Here is a 25,785-nt window from a genome sequence, read left to right as displayed (position 1 = left end):
TTCCTTTAAGTGACGTCATCCAAGATGGCGTCCCTTAGATTCCGATTGGCTGATAGAATTCTATCAGCCAATCGGAATTAAGGCAGAAAAAAATCCTATTGGCTGATACAATCAGCCAATAGGATTGAAGTTCAATCCTATTGACTGATCCAATCAGCCAATAGGATTGAGCTCGCATTCTATTGGCTGTTCCAATCAGCCAATAGAATGCGAGCTCAATCCTATTGGCTGATTGCATCAGCCAATAGGATTTTTTCTACCTTAATTCCGATTGGCTGATAGAATTCTATCAGTCAATCGGAATCTAAGGGACACCATCTTGGATAACGTCACTTTAAGGAACCTTTATTTGTCGGGTAGTCGTTGGAAGAAGAGGATGCTCCGCGTCGGATGTCTTGAAGATGGAGCAGCTCCGCTTCGGATGGATGAAGATAGAAGATGCCGTCTGGATGAAGACTTCTGCCCGTCTGGAGGCCCGCTTCGCCCGGCTTGGATGAAGACTTCTGCCGCTTCCTTGAGGATGGATGTCCAGTCTTCAGAACTGTAAGTCTATCTTCAGGGGGTTAGTGTTAGGTTTTTTTTAATGATGTATTGGGTGGGTTTTATTTTTAGATTAGGGGTTTGGGCTGCAAAAGAGCTAACTGCCCTTTTAAGGGCAATGCCCATCCAAAAGCCCTTTTCAGGGCAATGGGGAACTTAGGTTTTTTTAGTTAGCTTTTTATTTGGGGGGTTTGTTGTGTGGGTGTTGGGTTTTACTGTTGGGGGGGTGTTTGTATTTTTTTTTTTACAGGTAAAAGAGCCGATTACTTTGGGGCAATGCCCAGCAAAAGGCCCTTTTAAGGGCTATTGATAGTTTAGGCTAGGTTTTTTTTTATTTTGGGGGGCTTTTTTTATTTTTATAGGGCTATTAGATTAGGTGTAATTAGTTTAAATATCTTGTAATTTGTTTATTATTTTCTGTAATTTAGTGGGGGGTTTTGTACTTTAGCTAATTTAATTTATTTAAATGTTCTTAATTTAGTAAATTTATTTAATTATAGTGTAGTGTTAGGTGTTAGTGTAACTTAGGTTAGGTTTTATTTTACAGGTACTTTTGTATTTATTTTAGCTAGGTAGTTATTAAATAGTTAATAACTATTTAGTAACTATTCTACCTAGTTAAAATTAATACAAACTTGCCTGTAAAATAAAAATAAACCCTAAGATAGCTACATTGTAACTATTAGTTATATTGTAGCTATCTTAGGGTTTATTTTATAGGTAAGTATTTAGTTTTAAATAGGAATTATTTAGGTAATGATAGGAATTTTTATTTAGATTTATTGTAATTATATTTAAGCTAGGGAGTGTTAGGGTTAGGTTTAGACTTAGGTTTAGGGGTTAATACATTTAGTATAGTGGCGGCGACGTTAGGGGCGGCAGATGAGGGGTTAATAAATGTAGGTAGGTGGCGGCGATGTTAGGGACGGCAGATTAGGGGTTAATAATATTTAACTAATGTTTGCGAGGCAGGAGTGCGGCTAGGGATTTAATATGGTTTATTATAGTGGTTTAGGGGTTAATATGTTTATTATAGTGGCAGCGACGTTGGGGCGGCAGATTAGGGGTTAATAAGTGTAGGTAGGTTGCGGCGACATTGGGGGCGGCAGATTAGGGGTAAATAAATATAATGTAGGTGGCGGCGGTGTCCGGAGCGGCAGATTAGGGGTTAATAAATGTAGGTAGGTGGCGGCGATGTTAGGGACGGCAGATTAGGGGTTAATAAGTATAATGTAGGTGTCGGCGATGTCGGGGGTGGCAGATTACAGGTTAATAAGTGTAAGATTAGGGGTGTTTAGACTCAGGGTTCATGTTAGGGTGTTAGGTGTAAACATAAATTTTATTTCCCCATAGGAATCAATGGGGCTGCGTTACTGAGTTTTACGCTGCTTTTTTGTAGGCGTTAGACTTTTTCTCAGCCGGCTCTCCCTGTCGATTCCTATGGGGAAATCCTGCACGAGCACGTACAACCAGCTCACCGCTGACTTAAGCAACGCTGGTATTGGAGTGCAGTAAGGAGCACAATTTTGCTCAACGCTCACTTCTTGCCTTTTAACGCTGGGTTTGTAAAAACCCGTAATACCAGCACTGCAGGTAAGTGAGCGGTGAGAGAAAACTGCTCGTTAGCACCGAATAGCCTCTAACGCAAAACTTGTAATCTGGCCGATTGTTTTTTACAACACAAAATTAAATATTTTATAGTGAAGAAGGTATGAGCTCAACTAAGACCTCAATAATTCTTTTTAATTACAATTTACTGAACCAGTAAAACAAAAAAAAGTTGCCCATGTATGTAAGTGACGCAAACGATAAAAACAAGTAAGAAAGAAAGTAACAGACCATTAGGAACAAAAACGTGACCTACCTCGTTTAAGGCAAACATTGGTGAAGACTGCAGGTCACACATTATAGGAAAAGCTTAACCAGAACTAGTAGACATACGTCAGGTGTATGGTCAGCATTAGGGACAGAAGACAGAAAGCGGAAATGAAAGAAGCTGTTAAAACAGATTAACGTTTGTACGGCTCAGCTGTATACTGCTCACAAACATTTAATCCAATGCTACACAAAGGTTAGAATATATATGATATTTCCTATTAATTGGACACTGTAGACAGCTTGAACTAAAACAGGGTGTTTCAAAACATATTAAAGTTTTCTTTTAAATTGTGGGTTAGATTACAAGTAGAGCACAATCGATAGCGCATGGTGTATTATCTTTGTGCAATGAATAATAATCTAGTATTACAAGTGTATGGTTAAAGGAATAGTCTAGTCAAAATTAAACTTTCATGATTCAGATAGCATGCGATTTTAAGCAACTTTCTAATTTACTCCTATTATCAATTTTTCTTCGTTCTCTAGGTATCTTTATTTGAAAAAGCAAGACTGTAAACATAAGAGCCGGACCATTTTTGGTTCAGCACCTGGGTAGTGCTTTCTGATTGGTGTCTAAATGTAGCCACCAATCAGCAAGCACTACCCAGGTTCTGAACCAAAAATGGTCCGACTCCTATGCTTACATTCTTGCTTTTTCAAATAAAGATACCTAGAAAACAAAGAAAAATTGATAATAGGAGCAAATTAGAAAGTTGCTTAGATTTGCATGCTCTCTGTCAGTGATTTTCAACCTTTTTTTGGCCATGGCACATTTTTTTACATTAAAAAATCCTGCGGCACACCACCATCCCAAAATTTTACAAAATCACACATTGTAGCCTAATACAGCATATATATATATATATATATATATATACACACACACATACATACACACAGTATATATATATATATAAACAGGTGGCCCTCGGTTTACAACGGTTCAATTTACACCGTTTCAGAATAACAACCTTTTTTTTCCAGTCATGTGACTGCTATTGAAAAGCAATGAGAAGCAGTGCATTGATTAAAATAGCCAGTAGGTGGAGCTGTCCGCTTGTGTTGCAGCAAAGCCAAGCAAGCTGAAATTAATCAGTTTAACCAGATCAGGCTATCGAGCAGATTTCAAAGGAACAAGATCTTCCTGTCTATAAATCAGTCCAGATTGGAATGCATAGAAAGAACTGTTTGCAGAAAAATGCAAGTGAAGTCTGTGTTGTGTGATTATTTTATTAGGTTTATAATGCTGTTTAGCAAATGTTTTTGTTCATTTAACTTACTTTAATTACATATTCTGTGTTGTGTGATTATTTTATTAGGGTTATAATGCTGTCTAGCATTTAAAGTCTTTATTTCAAACCTTTAAAAATAATGTATTAGGTGTTACTTATGACAATTTTTAGAGAGGCCTGGAACCCAACTCCCTCACTTCCTATTGACTTTATAAACTAAGTTTCAATTTACATCGGTTTCGATTTACAACCATTCCTTCTGGAACCTAACCCCGGCGTAAACTGAGGGATATATATATATATATATATATATATATATATATATATATATATATATATTTCACAATTTTCTATCCATTCCTCTCCCTTGCTTGTTCACCCTCTCTTGTCCTAAATTGCAATCCTCTCCCTCACTCACAAAGTTAGGTTGTTATATTCCAGACTTGAACCCCAGTCCCACTGCTATATAGCTTTGATCTTTCATGCTGTCTTCTGTTGTCATGCACCTTGGTCTCAGAAGAATCTTCATGACTGCTAAACAGCCCTGCACATTCCATCTGTTCAGGCCAGTAAGGGTGAAAATTAAATTGGGAGAATTTTGCCCATGCATAGTGGATTTGCCGCATACATTTCTAAAGTATTGTAAAATGGATATTTGTGCATCTGCGATACCACATTTGGTAGAACATTTCTGCTTAATGTTTTGGTTTTTATTGTACTTACTGTAATTAGCTGCATATCATGGCTTGGTTCCCGGCCTAGCAGTAGTCACAATGCTTACTTCTTTCCTATTTTCATTCAGTGCTTTTTACATAAAAATGCTGTCCAGTATTATTTGGGGGTACTTCTATTACTTGAAAAAAGGTGGGTTGTTGGGTTTCTGTTAATTAGCTTTAAAGGGGGACAACTCTTTGTTGAGTGCATCTGAGGAGAGTTGACATGGAAATTATTGATTTATTACAATTTACTTTCTTTTTTTTAGGTACATCACAATCCTTACTGAGTTCCTTTATTCATAAAATACTTAAAATTACAATATGACTGCACTACAAATATAGGTCAATCTGTTTTTATATTGTAACCGTTGTAACATAACCTAAGCATACATGCTCATATAAAGGTTATGTAATATTTGTGAGTTCGTATTGGTTTGAGATCTGGATTTTTGTTTTTTTATATTCTCCAGAACGAGCCAAAAAGCATGGGCACATCTATAGCATTCAGTGAGAGTGTTCTACCTAGCATTTTATCATAATGGGTTAATAGGCCCTGCTAACCTCACCTGGTTCCCAGCAAGTAGTAGACAGGAGACGGAACCCGCGGAGAGAGCCGGCCAAAGTCAGCCGTAAATCCCACCCTTCACAAAGCTGAACAAATTAACATTTTTAAGCAGAAACAACTTCCGCCTGCCAATAGCATCATCGGCGTCGCGACTGTACTGCCACCCGCATACTGAGTCTACTCTGCTCAAAGCAGGACGGCCGCTCACCTAAAGATTCATTTACAATACATGACATATTGACATTCATTCACAAACAATCATAATGATTGTTTGTGAATGAATGTAAATATGACATGTTGTAAATGATGCCGTCTGCCTGATGAGCCTGTCAGTCTGCCTCTGCGATGGCGACACACCTGACGATTTCTCATGGAACACTTAGTGTGCCGCGGCAGAGTGGTTGAAAATCACTGCTCTATCTGAATCATGAAAGTTTCATTTTGACTAGACTATTCCTTTAAATATTTTAATCAAAGCATCTTAATGCAGTTGCATTTTTTTAGCATGCCCTATATTTTTAACAGATAATGCATATTATTGAGGTTATTCCCCACCTCCTGCTAGTTATGGATGCTGCCATATTGAAATTTACCTTTAATTGCATTTGAGTGCTGATGTGCAGTAATGCTCCTTCAGATACCTGCAGTGGAACCTAGGTTTCAAAATGGCAGCACCCATGAATAGAGAGGTGAATGAAATGTAATTAGTGTTTACTGTCCCATTAAATGGTGCACTTAAAGGGACATGAAACCCAAATGTTTTCTTTCATGATTTAGAAAGAGCATGTAATTTTAAACAATGTTCCAATTTACTTTAATTAATTTGCTTCATTCTCTTGATATCCTTGGTTGAAAAGCATATAAAATAGGCTCAGTAGCTGATGATTGTGGCTGCTAATAGATGCCTTGTGTGATTGGCTCACCCATGGGCATTGATTTTCCTTCAACAAAGTATATCTAAAGAATGAAACAAATTAGATAATAGAAGTAAATTGGAATTTTGTTTCCAATTTTATTCTCTATCTGAATCATGAAAGAAATAGTTTGGGTTCCAAGTCCCTTTAAGCACAATCCAAAATACTGCTGTAAAATGTAGCACTTTTTAAGACCTAATGTAAACCATTATTAATAGTACAGCTCAGAACTACATGAAAAATTCCACTACTTTCGCACCACTAGTTTAGCGCTTAAGCGATATCAAACGTGCATTATATTACGTTCCCACATAGAAGTCTATGTGAGAGATTAAGCATGCCTGTACTATTTAACATGCTGATATCAGTGAGTCCTAGACTATAACTTGAGCGGTAAAAAATAGATGCGTTGTTGATTGCGCTTTAGCAATGTTATTGGACAATAGCCCCAATATATTTTTGTGCTCCACTTGTAATCTAGGCCTGTATATTCCTCATTGTTCTGAATGAACCTACATTTTTTGCTAGACCTGCAAAGCCATCTCCCTCTACATCAATAGATCTGTCCTTATCGGCCAATTAACATTAAAAGGAAGTACTGGTCAACCAATGAATATGAGCAGGAAGTAATGATCAACCAATGAACATTAACCGGAAGTACTAGTCAACCAATGAACATTAATAGGAAGTAATGATCAACCAATGAACATTAACCGGAAGTACTAGTCAACCAATGAACATTAATAGGAAGTAATGATCAACCAATGAACATTAGCAGGAAGTAATGGTCAAACAATGAACATTAGCAGGAAGTAACGGTCAACCAAGGAACATTATCAGTAAATAAGGGTCAACCAAGGAACATTAACAGGAAGTAATGGTCAACCAATGAACATTAGCAGGAAGTAATGATCAACCAATGAACATTAGCCGGAAGTACTAGTCAACAAATGAACATTAGTAGGAAGTAATGATCAACCAATGAACATTAGCAGGAAGTAAGGGTCAACCAATGAACATTAGCAGGAATTAATGGTCAACCAATGAACATTAGCAGAATGTAATAGTAATCCAATAAGCATAAACAGGAAGTACTGGTCAACCAATAAGCATTAGCAGGAAGAAGATCACTGCTACTGCTGTATTAGTTTCCATTTTCATTTAAACAGTGTTGTGGTTTTTTCATAATCAGAAAATGTTTGAGTACAGCGTCCCTTTAACAATGTATACATTTACTCACTTGTCAAATTTAAAAATAATAAGACATTTTGCAAACAATTCTAAGTTGATTTATTTATTATTTAGGGAGTGAAAATACAATGAAGATGGACCAGAGTTCAACATTTCTCAGAATGCTAAATGATGCAACTATAACTGCTGATATTGGGAATCGCCCCACCCTAACATTACATAGTTGTCTACATACAATGCAAATTAAAGGGACACACAAGTAAAAATTAAATTTTCATAATTCAGATAGAGCAGCAATTTTAATCAACTTTCCAATTTATTTATTAACAAAATTTGCACAGTCTTTTTGTATTTACATTTTTGACTTACCAGCTCCTACTAAGCATGTGCAAGAAACCACAGCATATATGTGTTTGCATTTGTGATTGGCTGATGGCTGTCACATGATACAGGGGGAGTAGGAAATGGATATAACTGAAATTTGTCAAAAAAAATCTACTACTCATTTGGAGTTCAGACTAAGGGGCCGATTTAACAATGTGCGGGCGGACATTGATAAATGCCAACAGCATACGCTGTCGGCGTTTATCATTGCACAAGCATTTTATGTTAAATGCTTGTGAAATACGACCCCCTGCACATTCGCGGCCAATCGGCCGTTAGCAGGAGGTGTCAATCAACCCGATCGTATCCGATGGGGCTGATAGCTGTCTGCCACCTCAGAGGTGGCGGATGAGTTAAAGGGACACTAAACCCAAATTTTTTCTTTCATAATTCAGACAGAACATGCAATTTTAAGCAAATTTCTGATTTACTCCTATTATCAATGTTTCTTCATTCTTTTGCTATCTTTATTTGAAAAAGAAGGCATCTAAGCTAAGGAGCAACCCAATTTTTGGTTCCGAACCCTGGACAGCACTTGTTTATTGGTGCTGTCCAATCAGCAAGCACAACCCTGGTTGTGAACCAAAAATGGGCCGGCTTCTAAACTTACATTCTTACTTTTCATATAAAGATAGCAAGAGAATTAAGAAAAATTGATAATAGGAGTAAATTAGAAAGCTGCTTAAAGTGAATGTCAATTTTTCCGGTTTGGATGATATAGTTAATTAGACAATCATCCTATTAAGCATACCGCCACAATAATTTTTTAATAAAAGTAATCATTTCTTTCTAATTTTATATATTAAATCTCGTTCGTTTACTTTACCCGCTCCTCCCACTCACCGTTTCCTTATTCTCCTCCATATTACGTAAACAGCGGTCCCACCCGCTGTTTACGTATCGGCAATGCGCGCTCCCGTTTACAATATGACCATTATGACGATTCACAATATAACCATCATTGGTTAGATCGATAATACAAAGTACTTATATACGGAGCCCTTTCATATCAACTTACCGAGCGGTACAATAGTTAGGAAATGACAGGACTCCGTATACTGTTCTATTGCGCATGCGCGAAATGTGCACGAGCTTACGATAGATGAGCTTTGAACCACAATCGAACGCATGCGCAAGAAGGACTTATTACGTCATCCTAAGGGGGTGGGTCCCCCTGTGGTTAGAGCCGTTATTGGCTAGGAAGACGTCCATTATAAACAACAGGAACGGAGCGCAAATGCCGGGTGGAGGATGATAATAACGAGAATCAAGATAAACTATAGAAAATAAAAAGGTAACGATTTAAAAACTTAGCAATTGATGAATGAAAGTCCACTTTTTTATACACAACTGTTACACAGATGTTTAGACAGGAGGCTGACTTTACATTCACTTTAAAATTAAAAGAAAAAATTTGGGTTCAGTGTCCCTTTAAAGAGCAGCGGTCTTTTGACTTTTTAACTTCCGCTTCGGGCGGATCTGAAGCGACGAGGGTCGGAAGCAGCATTCGTTGCTTCATAAATCGACCCTAAAGTGCTATTGCAATGTCTTTTTATTGTGTATTTGATATTATGCACATATACTGTATTTACGGGTCCTTTAAATGCCATTTTGTGGGAATAAGTGTCAATATGCACTCACATCCCCAACTCAAAAATGCCTTTCAGTTTGCAGCACTCGTTGTAAACACTGACACATATTGACTCCAGGTAAACACTGACACATATTGACTCCAGGGGAATGAGGACTGGTAATTTTGTTCCATCTCACTTTTTATTTTATTTATTTAGGGTTAAAATAGAAATTCCCTAATATGCAAGAGCATCTTATGATTGTGCTATCCCTTGTATATAACAATGTGTTTAACCCCCTGCAAAAGGGATTAAAACACCCAGTTAAAGTCCGCTCTAGAGCAGGAAAACACTATTAGGAGCTAGCTGAATATATCCAATGAGCCAATGACAAGAGATAAATGTGTGTAACCGCCAATCATCAGCTAGCTTCTAGTAGAGCATTGCTGCTGCTGAGGATATGTACATATTTCTCAACAAAGGATACCATAAGAACAAATTCAATTTGATCATAGAAATAAATTTAAAAGTGTCTTAAAATTACATGCTCTATCTGAACCATGCAGGTTTAATTTTGACTTTCCTATCCCTTTAAATGAAATAAGATATCAAAGAAGCATTATATTTATGTACTTTAAAAAAAAAAAATATATATATATATATACACATATACACACATACACAAGATAGATAGATAGATAGATAAAAACCACACACATATACATACACAGGGGTGGAAGTACCATTAGTGCCCAACCTATACATATGTGTGTGTGTGTGTGTGTGTGTGTGTGTGTGTGTGTGTGTGTGTATGTATATATATATATATATATATATATATATATATATATATGTGTGTGTGTGTGTGTGTGTGTGTGTGTGTGTGTGTGTGTGTATATATATATATATATATATATATATATATATATATATATATATATATATGTGTGTGTGTGTGTGTGTATATATATATATATATATATATATATATATATATATATGTGTGTGTGTGTATATATACATATGCGTGTGTGTGTATATATATATATATATATATATATATATATGTGTGTGTGTGTATATATACATATGTGTGTGTGTATATATACATATGTGTGTGTGTATATATATATATATATATATATATATATATATATGTGTGTGTGTGTATATATACATATGTGTGTGTGTATATATACATATGTGTGTGTGTATATATATATGTGTGTGTGTGTGTGTATATATATATATATATATATATATATATATATATATGTGTGTGTGTGTATATATACATATGTGTGTGTGTATATATACATATGTGTGTGTGTATATATATATATGTGTGTGTGTGTGTGTATATATATATATATATATATATATATATATATATATGTGTGTGTGTGTATATATATATATATATGCGTGTGTGTGTATATATATATATATATATATATATGTGTGTGTGTGTATATATATATATATATATCTGTGTGTGTATATATACATATGTGTGTGTGTATATATATATATATATATATATATATATATGTGTCAGGCTACAAATATGAAGTTAACGATGGAACACAATTCACAGATCTTAATTTATTAATAATTGTTTTGTTTCACTATTGTAAAGGAACATCACTATGGCTTAGTGATATTCTCACCTAATAGTGATAGTTTAGTGGTTTATTTTGCCACACCCCAGATTATGCAGTTAGGGTTAAGCAAACTTGAATAGGATTGTAGAAATTGCTCTCAATATTAAGTTAGCTTTAGTTCTTAAGTTGCAGGTGTAGTAATGGTTCTATTAACTCTCAGAGTCTTATGCAGTGTAACACATAAATATTTAACTAGTAACCAGGTTCTGTTAACAGTTATACATATGCTCTTGCAGTATTGCTATTTTATTTGCAGAGATTACTTGTACCTTGTCTTGTGTTGCACTTGTAGTGTGGCAGAGCTGTAATGAATGCACAGCCTGTTCTGTGGAAGTTCCAGTTTCACTGTGGAAGCTGTGTTGTTTATTAATCTGCAGTCAGGATGTTTCAATAAGGGTTAAAGCCAGATTTTCAGTGACAAGTTCTGTGGTAACTCTCCTTTAAATACTAACTACACAGTGAAAGTTCTCCAAGTAACAAATCATTAGAACACATAGAATAATACTTGCAGTTTGGTTCAGGCAGTTCATTCAATTGATTGCATGTCAGCTCATAAGTTAATGAACTCTGCAGTTGTTTGGATGAATTCCAGTTAAAGTTGAACAAAGTATCAAAAAGTTCCTGTGAGGAAAAAAGTTCAGAAAACAAGTTATTCAAAGTAGTTAGGCTCAGGTAAATAGGGTAGCCTTGTACTCCAAATTACTAAGCAAAGAGAATTGATTTGGGGTGGTTTTTAAAGGCAAGCTGCAAGTTTGTTGCTTGAAGGATTCCGCTGGGTCCTAGAAGGAGCTAGGTTCCTGACATGACCCCCCACTCAGGGCAACGGTCCCACAGTTGCCGGTCTGGGACGATTTGGATTTCTGCGATGGAAGAGAGTGACCAGCCGTTGAGCTCTAAGATTGGTTGCAGGTTCCCATGTGTCGTCATCAGCTGAATAATTTTTCCAGCGTACCAGATATTGTAATTCACCTCTATGGAACCTGGAATCCAGCAGGGAATGCACTTCATATTCGTCTGGATCCAGTGCCTGAGGAGGTGGTGGAAGAATGAGTTGAGAGTGACGAGTGGCTCTGTATGGTTTCAATAGTGACACATGAAATGTGGGGTGGACCTTAATACTATCAGGTAATTTAAGAGTCATTGCGTTTTCATTGACAATTCTAACTATAGGGAATGGTCCTATGAACAGACCCGAGAGTTTCTTACTCGGTATCTGTAATTTCATGTTTTTGGTGGATAGCCAAACGAGATCACCTATGGCGTATATAGGTGGTGGTCTTCTCTTGAGGTCGTAATAATGCTTTTGAGTGAGCTGAGCATTTTTTATGTTCTCCTCAATTAAGCGGAAATTGTCTTGTAAGGAATCATGTAGATCATCGATTAAGGGTGAATTTAAGGTGTCTGTTGCAATGAAAGATATTGTTGGATGGTAGGCATAATTTGCATAAAATGGTGTAGATTTTGTAGATGAGTTTACAGCATTGTTATAGGCAAATTCAGCCATGGAGAGGAAGTTCATCCAATGTTCTTGATGGTAGGAACAATAGCACCGAAGATATTGTTCCAGCCATTGATTCAGTCTCTCTGATTGACCATTGGTCTGAGGGTGAAATGATGTCGAGAAACGATGATCGATCTGTGTTAAGTCACAAAGTTTTGTCCAGAAATGTGAGGTGAATTGTGTTCCTCTATCGGTGGTTATTATCTTTGGTAACCCATGTAGCTTGAGTATGTTATCTATGAATAAATGTGCTGTCTCAGAGGATGTGGGTACTTTGTGATACGGCACAAAATGGGCCATCTTAGTAAATATATCTATGACCACTAGGATTGTTGTCTGTTTATTTGATTCAGGTAAATCCACTATGAAATCCATCGATAGATGGTACCAGGGTCTCTTCGGTACTGGTAATGGAGTTAATAATCCATACGGAGCTCTTCTCTCGGATTTCGAAGTGGCACAAATGGCACAAGTTAAGATATAGTCTCGGATGGATTCTTTCATTTTTGGCCACCAACAATCCCGTGAAAGCTGTTCCAAGGTTCGGTAAATTCCTGGGTGTCCGGCTAATGGAGAGTCATGGTATAACTTGAGCAAATTTATTCGCAATGCTTTGGGAATGTATAATTTCCCTTCATGGTAGTACAGGTCATCAATCTTATGCACAGAAGAGTGAGGTAGCTCCGGCTCCTTGAGACAATGACGTTTGATTTCGGTTATCACATCGGTGGTTAGACCTACAAAACATTCGGTAGGTAAGATAGTGGTATTTTGGGTTGTTGTTTTAGGTTTCTCAGGTAGGCGAGACAGAGCATCTGCTTTACCATTCCTGGAGGCAGGTCTATATACAATATTGAAGTTGAAGCGCGAGAAGAATAAACTCCAACGGACCTGTCTTGCTGAAAGAGTTTTGTTGTTTTCTAAATAAAGTAGGTTCCTGTGATCTGTGAAAATGGTAATAGGAAACTTGGTACCTTCGAGAAGATGCCTCCAGTGTTCCAGTGATCTTTTTATTGCGAGGAGTTCTTTATCTCCTATGGAATAATTTCTTTCAGCTGTTGACATCATCTGTGAGAAGTAAGAAACTGGATGGATGGGATCGTTTGGTGTTTCCTGTTGAGAGAGAACTGAGCCTAAGGCAAAATCAGAGGAATCAACTTCCAACACATAGTGGTGTTCGGGGTTCGGAAATCTTAGAATGGGTGCTGATGTAAAACTATCCTTTAAATATTCAAAAGCTGAATTAGCGTCTGGATCCCAGTTATAAGATGAGTTAATGCTGGTTAATTTCGTCAGTGGTTTTGCTATCTTGGAAAAGTTTCTAATGAATTTCCTGTAGTAGTTTGCAAAACCTAGGAATTTTTGGAGTTCCTTTCTGGACTTGGGTATTAACCAATTTTTTACAGCGTCTACTTTTTGTTTTTGCATAGTGATACCTGTTGGTGAGATATCATATCCAAGGAATGACACATGCTTGGTATGGAATATGCATTTCTCCAACTTAGCATACAGTTTATGCTCTCGGAGCCTAGACAGTACCCATCGCACGTGTGTTTTGTGTTCTGTTTCATTTTTAGAATAAATCAAAATATCGTCTAGGTATATCACAAGACAGATGTCTAAGAGATCTCTGAACACATCGTTTATGAAGTGTTGAAAAGTGGCGGGTGCGTTGCACAGTCCAAACGGCATGACAAGGTACTCATAAAGGCCATACCTTGTCCTGAATGCGGTCAACCATTCGTGTCCTTCTTTTATCCTCACTAAGTTATAGGCTCCCCTTAAATCGAGTTTCGTGTATATAGTTGCCTCAGATAACCTTTCGATTAGTTCTGGGATTAATGGGAGTGGGTAACGATTTTTTATTGTGCGTTTGTTGAGTTCTCTGTAATCGATTATGGGACGTAATGATGAATCCTTATTCCGCACAAAAAAAATTCCGGCACCTGCTGGTGATGTTGATGCTCTGATAAATCCTTTCCGTAAATTTTCTTCGAGATACTCCTTTAAATGATCCAATTCTGGCTTGCAGAGAGGGTACAAGTGTCCATAAGGGATGGAAGAACCAGGTTGAAGTTGTATTGGACAATCGTATGCACGATGAGGAGGCAAGTTCTCAGCTTCTACTTTACTGAATACATCCTTGAAATCTGCATAAGGTGAAGGAATTTGCAACTCAGGTTTTTCTGTAGCTATTTCGGTCTGGAGTAGAACATGTTTGTGGAAACATGTTGTTTTACAATAGACTGAATCAAATTTTATGGAAGATAGTGACCAGTGGATAACTGGATTATGTAATTTGAGCCAACTAATACCCAAAACCACTGGGAAATGTGGTGACGAGACAACATCAAATGAGAGGTGTTCTGTGTGTCCTGCTGTAGTAACTGTTAACGGTGTGGTATGGTGTGTGATAGGGCCAGTTTTAGGTTCTGAACCGTCAATCATATGAAAAGAAAATGGAGTATGCTTTTTTATAAGGGGTATTTTATTTTGCTTTACAACATTATAATCAATAAAGCATCCATAAGCTCCCGAGTCTATGATGGCTTCAGTAGTCAGCTGATCTTGGTCCCACTGTATGGAGAGAGTTAACATGCAATAAGTTTTAGTTTTTGTGGTGTTTAATAAATAACTTGTAACTTTGAACTTACATTTCTTGTTTTTCTGTAAAATGGGACACTCCTGGACTGAATGTGTAGGATTGGCGCAATACATGCACAGATTATTACTCTTCCTGCGGTATCTTTCTTCTGTTGTTAAAGGACCACGGGCTATTCCGATATCCATGGGAACAGCTGTTTGTTTACTATGTTGGGTTGGTTGAGGTGGGGAATAGATAGAAGGTTTTGGTCGGACATCTGCAGAAAACCTTTCTGCCTTCCTTTCTCGCAGTCTGCGATCCAATTGTTTTGCAGCATTCATCATTCCTTCTAAGGTTTTTGGGAGTTCTATCCTGGCGATTTCATCTTTCAAGCTCTCCGAGAGGCCTAAACGGAACTGGTTTCGAAGTGCAATCTGACTCCATTCCGAATCAGCTGCGTATAATTTGAATTCCGTGATGTACTCCTCCACGGGTCTCTTGGCTTGCTTAAGGTTCCTCATGGAGGCTTCAGCGGACATTTGTACATCAGTGTCGTGAAAAAGATCATCCATACATGTGAAAAAATCAGAAAGGGATCCTAGCACTGGGTCATTATGTTCGCACAGATTGTCAGCCCAGATTCTTGGCTCACCCCTCAGGAATGAAATAGTACTGAATACCTTGATCCTCTCTGTGGGATAACTGTGAGGTCGTAGATTATAAAGTAAATGACATGAATTCTTAAACTGCCTATACTGCTTCCTGTTTCCAGAAAAGAGCTCTGGTAGTGAAACTGAAGGTTCAGGTGTTTGCTGAAGTGGTGCAGTATGAGTAGTAAGTGAGTCTCTTATAATTCCCCTTAAAGACTGATTTTCAATTTGTAAATCATGAACCGCCTGAGCAAGCTGATCAACCTTTTGGGAGAGGTTGTAAACTATCTGTGGTAGATCTGGTGGCTCCATTTTTAAGGCTTAGTAATATGTCAGGCTACAAATATGAAGTTAACGATGGAACACAATTCACAGATCTTAATTTATTAATAATTGTTTTGTTTCACTATTGTAAAGGAACATCACTATGGCTTAGTGATATTCTCACCTAATAGTGATAGTTTAGTGGTTTATTTTGCCACACCCCAGATTATGCAGTTAGGGTTAAGCAAACTTGAATAGGATTGTAGAAATTGTTCTCAATATTAAGTTAGCTTTAGTTCTTAAGTTGCAGGTGTAGTAATGGTTCTATTAACTCTCAGAGTCTTATGCAGTGTAACACATAAATATTTAACTAGTAACCAGGTTCTGTTAACAGTTATACATATGCTCTTGCAGTATTGCTATTTTATTTGCAGAGATTACTTGTACCTTGTCTTGTGTTGCACTTGTAGTGTGGCAGAGCTGTAATGAATGCACAGCCTGTTCTGTGGAAGTTCCAGTTTCACTGTGGAAGCTGTGTTGTTTATTAATCTGCAGTCAGGATGTTTCAATAAGGGTTAAAGCCAGATTTTCAGTGACAAGTTCTGTGGTAACTCTCCTTTAAATACTAACTACACAGTGAAAGTTCTCCAAGTAACAAATCATTAGAACACATAGAATAATACTTGCAGTTTGGTTCAGGCAGTTCATTCAATTGATTGCATGTCAGCTCATAAGTTAATGAACTCTGCAGTTGTTTGGATGAATTCCAGTTAAAGTTGAACAAAGTATCAAAAAGTTCCTGTGAGGAAAAAAGTTCAGAAAACAAGTTATTCAAAGTAGTTAGGCTCAGGTAAATAGGGTAGCCTTGTACTCCAAATTACTAAGCAAAGAGAATTGATTTGGGGTGGTTTTTAAAGGCAAGCTGCAAGTTTGTTGCTTGAAGGATTCCGCTGGGTCCTAGAAGGAGCTAGGTTCCTGACAATATGTGTGTGTGTATATATATATATGTGTGTGTGTGTATATATATATATATATATATGTGTGTGTGTATATATATATATATATATATATATATGTGTGTGTGTATATATACATATGTGTGTGCGTAAACATTCTTAGGACAGAATAGAACGTCCTAGCCGTTTGGCTGTCCTGAAGCCAACGGGACTTCCTGGATGCGATCGCGGTCTGGGGGGCGTGCCTAGAGTCATAGGGACGCCCCCCTGATCCAATCCCATAACTGAAATCTCGCGATTGTGCACTTTTCCATTTGTCTACATCGGAACGTTGTTCCGATGTAGACAAATTGACCCTGTCATGAAAGGGTTAATATATCTGATGAAGAGAATTAAACATAAGAACAGATTGAGAAGGGGAGATTGGATGAAGAATTTGGAGAGGACTTAAGTGAATTTTGTCCATTGGATTCAAGAACAAAATCAGGACAACAAAGAGATGACTTACATTTGTATGTATGTATTGCTGAGGCTATATTTTCACACCTTTGACTGACTTGTAATTTTATCTAATTTTGTCAGCAATTAGGGAAGAAAGACAGGTTCACTGAAATATAATGCTAGGAGCTGTGTACTTAAGGTAAATTATTGCATTTATAGAGGAAAATTGCCTGGCTTCTTGAAAATCGCAGGTTTTGTGATACGAAAATATGCATTAACCTATAATAAATAAAAGTGGAAGGAAATCTATAAAGGGCGTCATAACATTGCAGGAATAAATCATTTTTTTATATCTATTTAGATAGGCCTTTATTGTGCATGGAGACGAGACTAAAGACAATGTTCTGATTTGAATGAATACTTCGGTATTTTTTTGGTTCTGTGACGCTGTTTTTGCATTTTTACACACTTGGTAAGACTGGCACATGTTGCACACACTTGGGAATGGTTCCCGTTATCCACAGAGGGTACAAGACATGGGAAGCAGAACCGGGACAGAATGATTGCAGAGCCCTGCTTTCTAGAGAGCTTATTAGCAAAGATAATAAGTTCACAGATGACAATAATGTGGGTGCCAAAATTCACCAAGGCTGCAATGACCAATTTGGATATATAGGGGCATATTTATCAAGCTCTGAAGGGCTCGCCAGAAACAGCAGTTATAAAGCAGCGGTCACAAAGACCGCTGCTCCATAACCTGTCCGCCTGCTCTGAGCAGGCGGACAGACATCGCCGGAAATCAACCCGATCGAGTTGATTGACACCCCCCTGCTGGCGGCCTATTGGCCGCGAGTCTGCAGGGGGCGGCGTTGCACCAGCAGCAGCTCTTGCTGGTGCAATGCTGACTACGGCGAGCGTATTGCTTGCCGTATTCAGCAAGGTCTGTCGGACCTGATCCGCACTGTCGGATCAGGTCCGACAGACCTTGATAAATGGCTATGCACCTCAATACTGCAGGAAACATTACCGCCATCAAGGAAATTCCCATTAAAGTGATATGAAACCAAAAATGTACTTTTGTGATTCAGACAGAGCATAACATTTTAAACAAGTTTCCAATTTACTTTAATTATCAACTTTGCTTCGTTCCCATGATATTCTTTGTTGAAGAGATACCCAAGTAGGTTTCTAGAGCACTACAGGACAGGAAATAGTGCCACCCTCTAGTGCTCTTGCAAACGGATAACATTCTTGCAAAACTGCTGCCGTATAGTGCTCTGGCTCCTAAGCTTACATCCTTGCATTTCAACCAAAGATACCAAGAGAACGAAGACAAATCGATAATAGAAGTAAATTAGAAAGTTGTTTAAAATCGTATACTCTATCTGAATCATAAAATAAAAATTTTGAGTTTCTTGACCCTTTAACCATCTGAATCCTTCACAATTCGCCATACCCCCTCATTGGACTCAAATTCTCCTTTAATCGAGTGCATGGACAGTGACAAAATCGTAAAAGAATGTCATAGCATCAAGATCTCAGTACAGTAGATATTTACTCTTAGAACCAATACCCACTTCCTTTTATATATTTTTTTTTAATATATAATGTTTATTAGAATTTAAAAAAAATAAGACAAAAAATAAGAGAATTATACAGAAATTATAAATATAAACAAAGCCACAAACTTAAAGGGACATTGAACCCAAAAAAATGTATTTCGTGATTCAGATAGAGCATGCAATTTTAAGCAACTTTCTAATTTACACCTATTATCAATTTTTCTTCGTTCTCTTGCTTTCTTTATTTGAAAAGAAAGCATCTAAGCTATTTTTTTGGTTGAGAACCATGGAAAGCACTTGTTTATTGGTGGGTGATTTTATCCACCAATCAGCAAGAACAACACAGTTTGTTCACCAAAAATGGGCCGGCATCTAAACTTACAATCTTGCATTTCAAATAAAGATACCAAGAGAATGAAGACAATTTGATAATAGGAGTCAATTAGAAAGTTGATTAAAATTGCATGCTTTTTTTAAATCCCAAATGAAAAAAAGTGGGTTCAGTGTCCCTTTAATACAAATGTAAATCGGATATAGAAAAAGATAATTATCTTGACAAAATAACCATTTCCTAATGGTTTTGATTAAAATAGATTGTACTGAAAATTGTAACATCAACAAACATGGCTTACTTAATAATGTTTGTATATGCTAAATATTACAATTAAAATCTTAGCTTAAATCCAACAAATCTAATAGAATTTCCAGGAAGTATAATTTAAAGGGACATAATACTCATATGCTAAATCACTTGAAACTGATGCAGTATAACTGTAAAAAGCCGACAGGAAAATATCACCTGAGCATCTCTATGTAAAAAAGGAAGATATTTTACCTCACAATCTCCTCAGCTCAGCAGAGTAAGTTCTGTGTAAAAAGTTATACTCAGCTGCTCCCAGCTGCAGGTAAAAAAAATTAAAAAAAATGAAGAAATGAACAGCAGCCAATCAGCATCAGCAGTGCTGAGGTCATGAACTCTTACTGTGATCTCATGAGATTTGACTTAACTCTCATGAGATTTCATAGTAAGCTTCCTTTACCTGATTGGTGAAATAATATGAGAGTTCACGATGCTCATCCTTTCAGTTGTCCCGGGACAGACATACAAATATGCTGCTTAGAAATCCTTTACAATGGGAGGTGGCTACTGAGGAACTTTTGAGGTAAAATATCTTTCTTTTTTACATAGAGATGTTCAGGTGATATTTTCTAATCAGCTTTTTACAGCTATGCTGCATCACTTTCAAGTGTTTAAACATTTGGGTATTATGGCCCTTTAAGTATTCTAACCCAAAAATAGTCTTATATTAACTCAATTCATCAACCAGAGAGATTTATATACTATTAGCAAACCAATGTATTAATCAATGAATGGGAAGAGACTAAAATCGAATGCAACACTTAAAGATGCTTCAAAGTATATTAAAATGATTCAGCTATAGTTACTAGAAATATTCCCTTATTAATAACTATACAATGCTTATTCAATAGTTTTAATTTACCTCTATGCAAATATAACTATTATCTAGAAGGTACTAATCTATGAAATTACCAAATTATGAATATAAACCTTAAAATCAAAATAGTACTTTAGGAAATTCACTACTGTTATAAGGAAATTTTAGCTATATGTGTCTTTTACAATATATAATTTATTCCATATTATACATCACCAGATAGGCAGATTGCAAGCTTTGAGACTGTTCACACCCCAAGTTCCACTGTCATATAAGAGGATATGCCACAATATATAAAGGGAAGTAGCCCCAATATTCACTTTCTCTTTCCAAAAGAAAGGTTCCAACAAGGTTGTCTCAAAAAGACTGTGTCCACCTGAGACTGCACAAAAAAAAAAGATCCCTTCTCTTCCAATGTGTAGAGCCTTTGTCTCTTTGACTTGGCTCCTCCCTCCATTCTTTATCACTCAATGAAAAACATTCAGGGTGTAATCGACAGCTCTCATAGGTCAAAGCTTTTTGCCCAACAGGTGATTTAATTTCCTCAAAATGAAATACCTTTGGCTTTATTACTCAAGTTCGGCCATTAGGGGGCGCAAGACCTTGAATGAGGTGTTTTATCTTTCTATAAAATAACTCAATGTTTCAGGGGTATATATATTTTTTTTAGATATTTTTTTAAATACACATATGATCTCATAGTTTTAGTAACACATTGGGTCAACAGTTACATGGGTCATGAGAGAGAAAAAGAGAAAAAGAGAAAAAGAGAAAAAGAGAAAAAGAGAAAAAGAGAAAAAGAGAAAAAGAGAGAGAGAGAGAGAGAGATGGACATCAGTGTTAAATCAAAACTTTTTTTATTGTGACGTTTCGGGACTAGCAGCGTCCCTTCCTCTGACAAATATCAAGTGAAAAAACAAAACATTTATAAGCCTGCAAACCACTCCCCCAGGTGGTCATGTTCATAAACTGTATACGTTACAATCGCCAGTGAACATATGTGACAACAAAAGTCCTGATAGGCTACCCTCCAACACGCCTCTGATACATCATTGGGTAATAGAGCACCTCTCAGCGTGACCCATATGTCAACACTCCGGACTCACGTCCCAGTAATGATGGCATGATGAAGGCTTGAATAACATACGATTGATGCACGTTATAACATTGCTTTTGGAGTGACAGGTTATGCCTACAGGTGGGGCGTGCTCTTGCTGTGTTGTAGACAGTGTATCTCAACCAATCAGGGTCAGGGGGCGTGTCACTCTTGATCTAAGGCAAACAATATCGCCGATGTGGCTGTGCGACAAAAATCGGCATCATATGGATACCTATACGGTGTAAGACACCTAACTGTGGAGCCAGGTGTTTGGATTGGCGTAGTGCTAGATCCAATGTGGTAAGTTACTGGGACGTGAGTCCGGAGTGTTTACATACGGGTCACGCTGAGAGGTGCTCTATTACCCAATGATGTATCAGAGGCGTGTTGGAGGGTAGCCTATCAGGACTTTTGTTGTCACATATGTTCACTGGCGATTGTAACGCATAAAGTTTATGAACATGATCTGGTTATATTTGGGGGCCATCAGATTCACTTTTATCTTAACTGTTATGTTATTACAAAAACACACTTTCATTATTTAAATATTATACATATTTCACAGTGTTTTGATCAGTAATTCACTAATTATACAGGCTTAGGCTTGTTTGCACACGGCTCATTTTGATTGGTAGCCCACCTGGGGGAGTGGTTTGCAGGCTTATAAATGTTTTTTTTTTTCACTTGATATTTGTCAGAGGAAGGGACGCTGCTAGTCCCGAAACGTCACAATAAAAAAAGTTTTGATTTAACACTGATTTCCACAGCCCAGTGAGTGCTTTTCTTATTTTGAAAATTTATATATATATATATATATATATATATATATATATATATATATATATATACACTTAATGTTAGATATGTGCATAACTGTATATCTGATAATATATATATATTTATATATATTTTTATATATATATATATATATATATATATATATATATATATATATATATATATATATATATAATTATACATATTCAGTGTGTTTCAAATGACTTGTTATACCAGCTGCAGAGTATAAAATATATTAGAAAATACTTCTTTAGATGTATTTTTGTGTATGAAACAGCTGGTTTTATTCTTTGAAATCACAACCCAATAAAATGAAATCAGCTCTCCTTATTTTATCAATTTATGTACACACACATGCTAACTTATTTTATCTCTGTCTGTATATCAAAGCCCAAAACTCAGTGAGAACAATTAAAAATTAACATTTTACTACTTTAATTATCTCTCCTACCGCCCACTAGGAGTGTAATGCTTCTACTGGCTATGTTAACACAGCTTTTCTACAGTCAATACTGAAGTATAAAAACATCAGTACATGTTTGGATACCACAGCCAAAATCAATTATTTTAAATGTCAAAATAAAGGTAAAATATCTATTTATAAATAATTTAATATACTCAAGCGGGTAAAATAGATCACTGGGAACAAATTTAAAAAAGGGATAAAAGTTTAGGGTACAATGTCCCTTTTTTAATATTACAGTAAAGTTCTGCATGTTGATATTACCATATAGTACAGCATATAGTACTCTATATTAATAACCCTATTGCTTTTATAATACCATGGACAGCACTGCAACTTTTTTGGCGCTTTATAAATAAAGTATAATAATTATAATAATGTATACTATTTCAATATACTACTTCATACTAGTATCTATATGTAGAAATCCCACAGCACCTCTTGATTAAAAACATTTTCTTTTATTGTTCACAGTTTAAAATATAATGTGATGTTTCGGATATATATATATATATATATATATATATATATATATATATATATATATATATATTGCCCTTAATCATCCATCATGCATGATTAAGGGCAATATGGCCGAAACGTTGCATTATGTTTTATACTGTGAACAATAAAAGAAAATGTTTTTAATCAACAGATGGTGTAGACTTTCTACATTTGTACTTTAATTGATGGAGAAAAGCAGTTATCCATACCACGTGCATCTCGTGTTTGTATAACAAGATTATGATCCTATTGCTGTGCCCATTTTTGAATATTGATTATCTATATGTACTGATAAATACATCACTTTCAAGAAACCACTATGGTGCTGTATATTAATGTTAAAAATACTGATACTGTTACTGATAATACTGTATGTAATACCCATGTAATATTTTAATAAAGTTCTTCATGGTAATATAATCATATAGTACAACATATGGTACTCTGCATTAATATGTCTAATGCTTATTATAATTTACATTACTACATAATACTCCATACTATTACCTCTTTGTACTGATGAAAACAGTACAGTACTTTAAAGTAATATTGCTAAAAGGTGTGCTGTATATTAATATTGTATGTATATAAATAGTACTGCACATTTATATTGCAGGATGCATATTAATGTACCATATAATATACATAATCACATATAACTTTTTTTTTTTTACAATGTAACAATGACCGATAATAATCTGTTTACCAAGCACAACCTAACTGTGGAATAGACATAAAAACTAATGCACCTGCAGATCATTTCATACAAATAGGTGCACATGAATATAAACAAACTGTCACAGATGTACAGGTATGAACTCACGACACAAACTGTAATTACATTACACACAATACACATTTCACACACTCTGTATACATATTAGAGACACAGTATACAAAGTACGCACACAGTATACACACACACTATAAACATACATAACACACACGATATACACACAGTACAAACACAATATATACACATTACAGACAAAGCACACACGCTGTATACACATTACACACACATTGTATACACATTACACAAACAGTACAAACCCTGCATACACATTACACACACTATAAACATACATAATAACACACACACTGTATACACATTACATACACATATTATAGACACAGTACACACACTGTATACATGTTACACACACATTGTATACACATTACACAAACAGTACAAACCCTGCATACACATTACACACACATTGTATACACATTACACAAACAGTACAAACCCTGCATACACATTACACACACTATACAAACATACATAACACACACAGTATACATAGAACGCACAAACTGTACATACTCAGTACAAATTAAACACAGTACACACACACACTGCATACACATAATACACATACTGCATACACACATAACACACAGTACACACATACTGCATACACATAACACACTGTACAAATTAACCACACAGTACACACACACACACACTGCATACACATAACACACAGTACACACATACTGCATACACATAACACATATTACACACATACTGCATACACATAACACATATTACACACATACTGCATACACATAACACACAGTACACACATACTGCATACACATATCACACAGTACACACACACTGTATACACATAACACACTGTACACACACACTGTATACACATAACACATATTACACACACTGCATACACATAACACACAGTACACACATACTGCATACACATAACACAGTACACACATACTGCATACACATAACACAGTACACACATAACACATATCACACAGTACACACACACTGTATACACATAACACACTGTATACATATAACACACTGTATACACATAACACATTGTATACACATAACACACTGTACACACATAACACACTGTAAAAATTAAACACAATGTCACTCACTTGTTTCCAGGCTGCTGTATGTGTCTCCCTCAGTTGAGTTGATCACATCACGTGACTATCACGGCCTACCCGCCCTCTTGCTGTCGGCACTGCAGCGTAAACCAATAAGATTTCGGCTTCCATGCAGTAGCGTGCACGGGAAATAAGTGATGGCCGTAGGGGGAGGCAAATTGTCAATCAGTGACAGGGGTTTGGCCGAGGGGCAGAGGGATAAGCAAAAGGTGACAGTGTAAAGACAGGGAGGGTGCAAATGTAAGAGGCAGACGGAAGAGGAAAGGGGGGTGGCTGTGAATGAGGCAAAATTTTATGTTGAGAGTGGTAAAGAGCTAGAGGTGACTACTGAGGGGGAAGCTAAATATGACTATTAGGGTGGCAAGAGATGACGGTGGCACTGAGAGAGTTCACTGTGGGGGGTTTGGGAGGCCAAGTGTGACAGGGGCAGAGGGGGGTAGATCATGTGACTGTGGAGGTAGCAAAGGAGAAGCTAGAGATTACTGTCTAGGTGTCACAGAGAGTTGACTGTGGGGGTGGTAGATTGCGAGGCCAAGTGTGACAGGGGCAGAGGGGTAGACGAGTTACCTTTGGAGCTAGCAGAATATGGTTCTATAAGTGGCAAAGTGTGGGGGGGGGGGCAGAAGGTGACTGAAAGGAATAGATGAGGCAGGGGGTGGCCATGAGGGTTACATAAGAAAAGGTGATTGTGAAAGGCACAAGGAGGGACATGAGGTCACTTGGCTGGCAGGGGGTAAGGCGATGGAAAGATGGGGACAAGAGAGGCAAAGGGGTAGGTAAGAGGTGACAGGGGAGAGGTAAACGGTGATTGGATGAGGCAGGAGATGGCAGAGCAAGAGGTGACTGAAAGTCAGAGGGGGAGGTGACAATGAAAGGGGGAGGCAAGAGATGGGAGGGGGAGGTTAGAGGTGACAATGAGAGG

General features: G+C 36.8%; 1 protein-coding gene across 8 annotated transcripts in view; it reads right to left on the bottom strand.

The window, feature by feature from the left end:
* Window positions 1–25,687, bottom strand: part of PNPLA7 (patatin like phospholipase domain containing 7) — a 503,274-nt gene extending 477,587 nt beyond the window's left edge. For 5 of the 8 annotated variants that reach the window (XM_053695647.1, XM_053695646.1, XM_053695653.1 and 2 more), the window contains exon 1: window positions 24,852–25,687. The gene's annotated coding sequence lies outside the window, so the exon portion shown is untranslated. Of the gene's footprint in view, window positions 1–2,404; window positions 2,469–10,924; window positions 11,256–24,851 lie in introns of those variants that run through there. The other 3 variants (XM_053695648.1, XM_053695649.1, XM_053695650.1) reach the window with 2 other exon arrangements.
* Window positions 25,688–25,785: the final 98 nt, after the last annotated feature.

The sequence above is a fragment of the Bombina bombina genome, chromosome 12 (genome assembly GCF_027579735.1).
Source record: "Bombina bombina isolate aBomBom1 chromosome 12, aBomBom1.pri, whole genome shotgun sequence".
NCBI lineage: Eukaryota > Metazoa > Chordata > Amphibia > Anura > Bombinatoridae > Bombina > Bombina bombina.
Note: the sequence above shows the minus strand (reverse complement) of the source record. Positions and strands in the feature narration are given on the sequence as shown.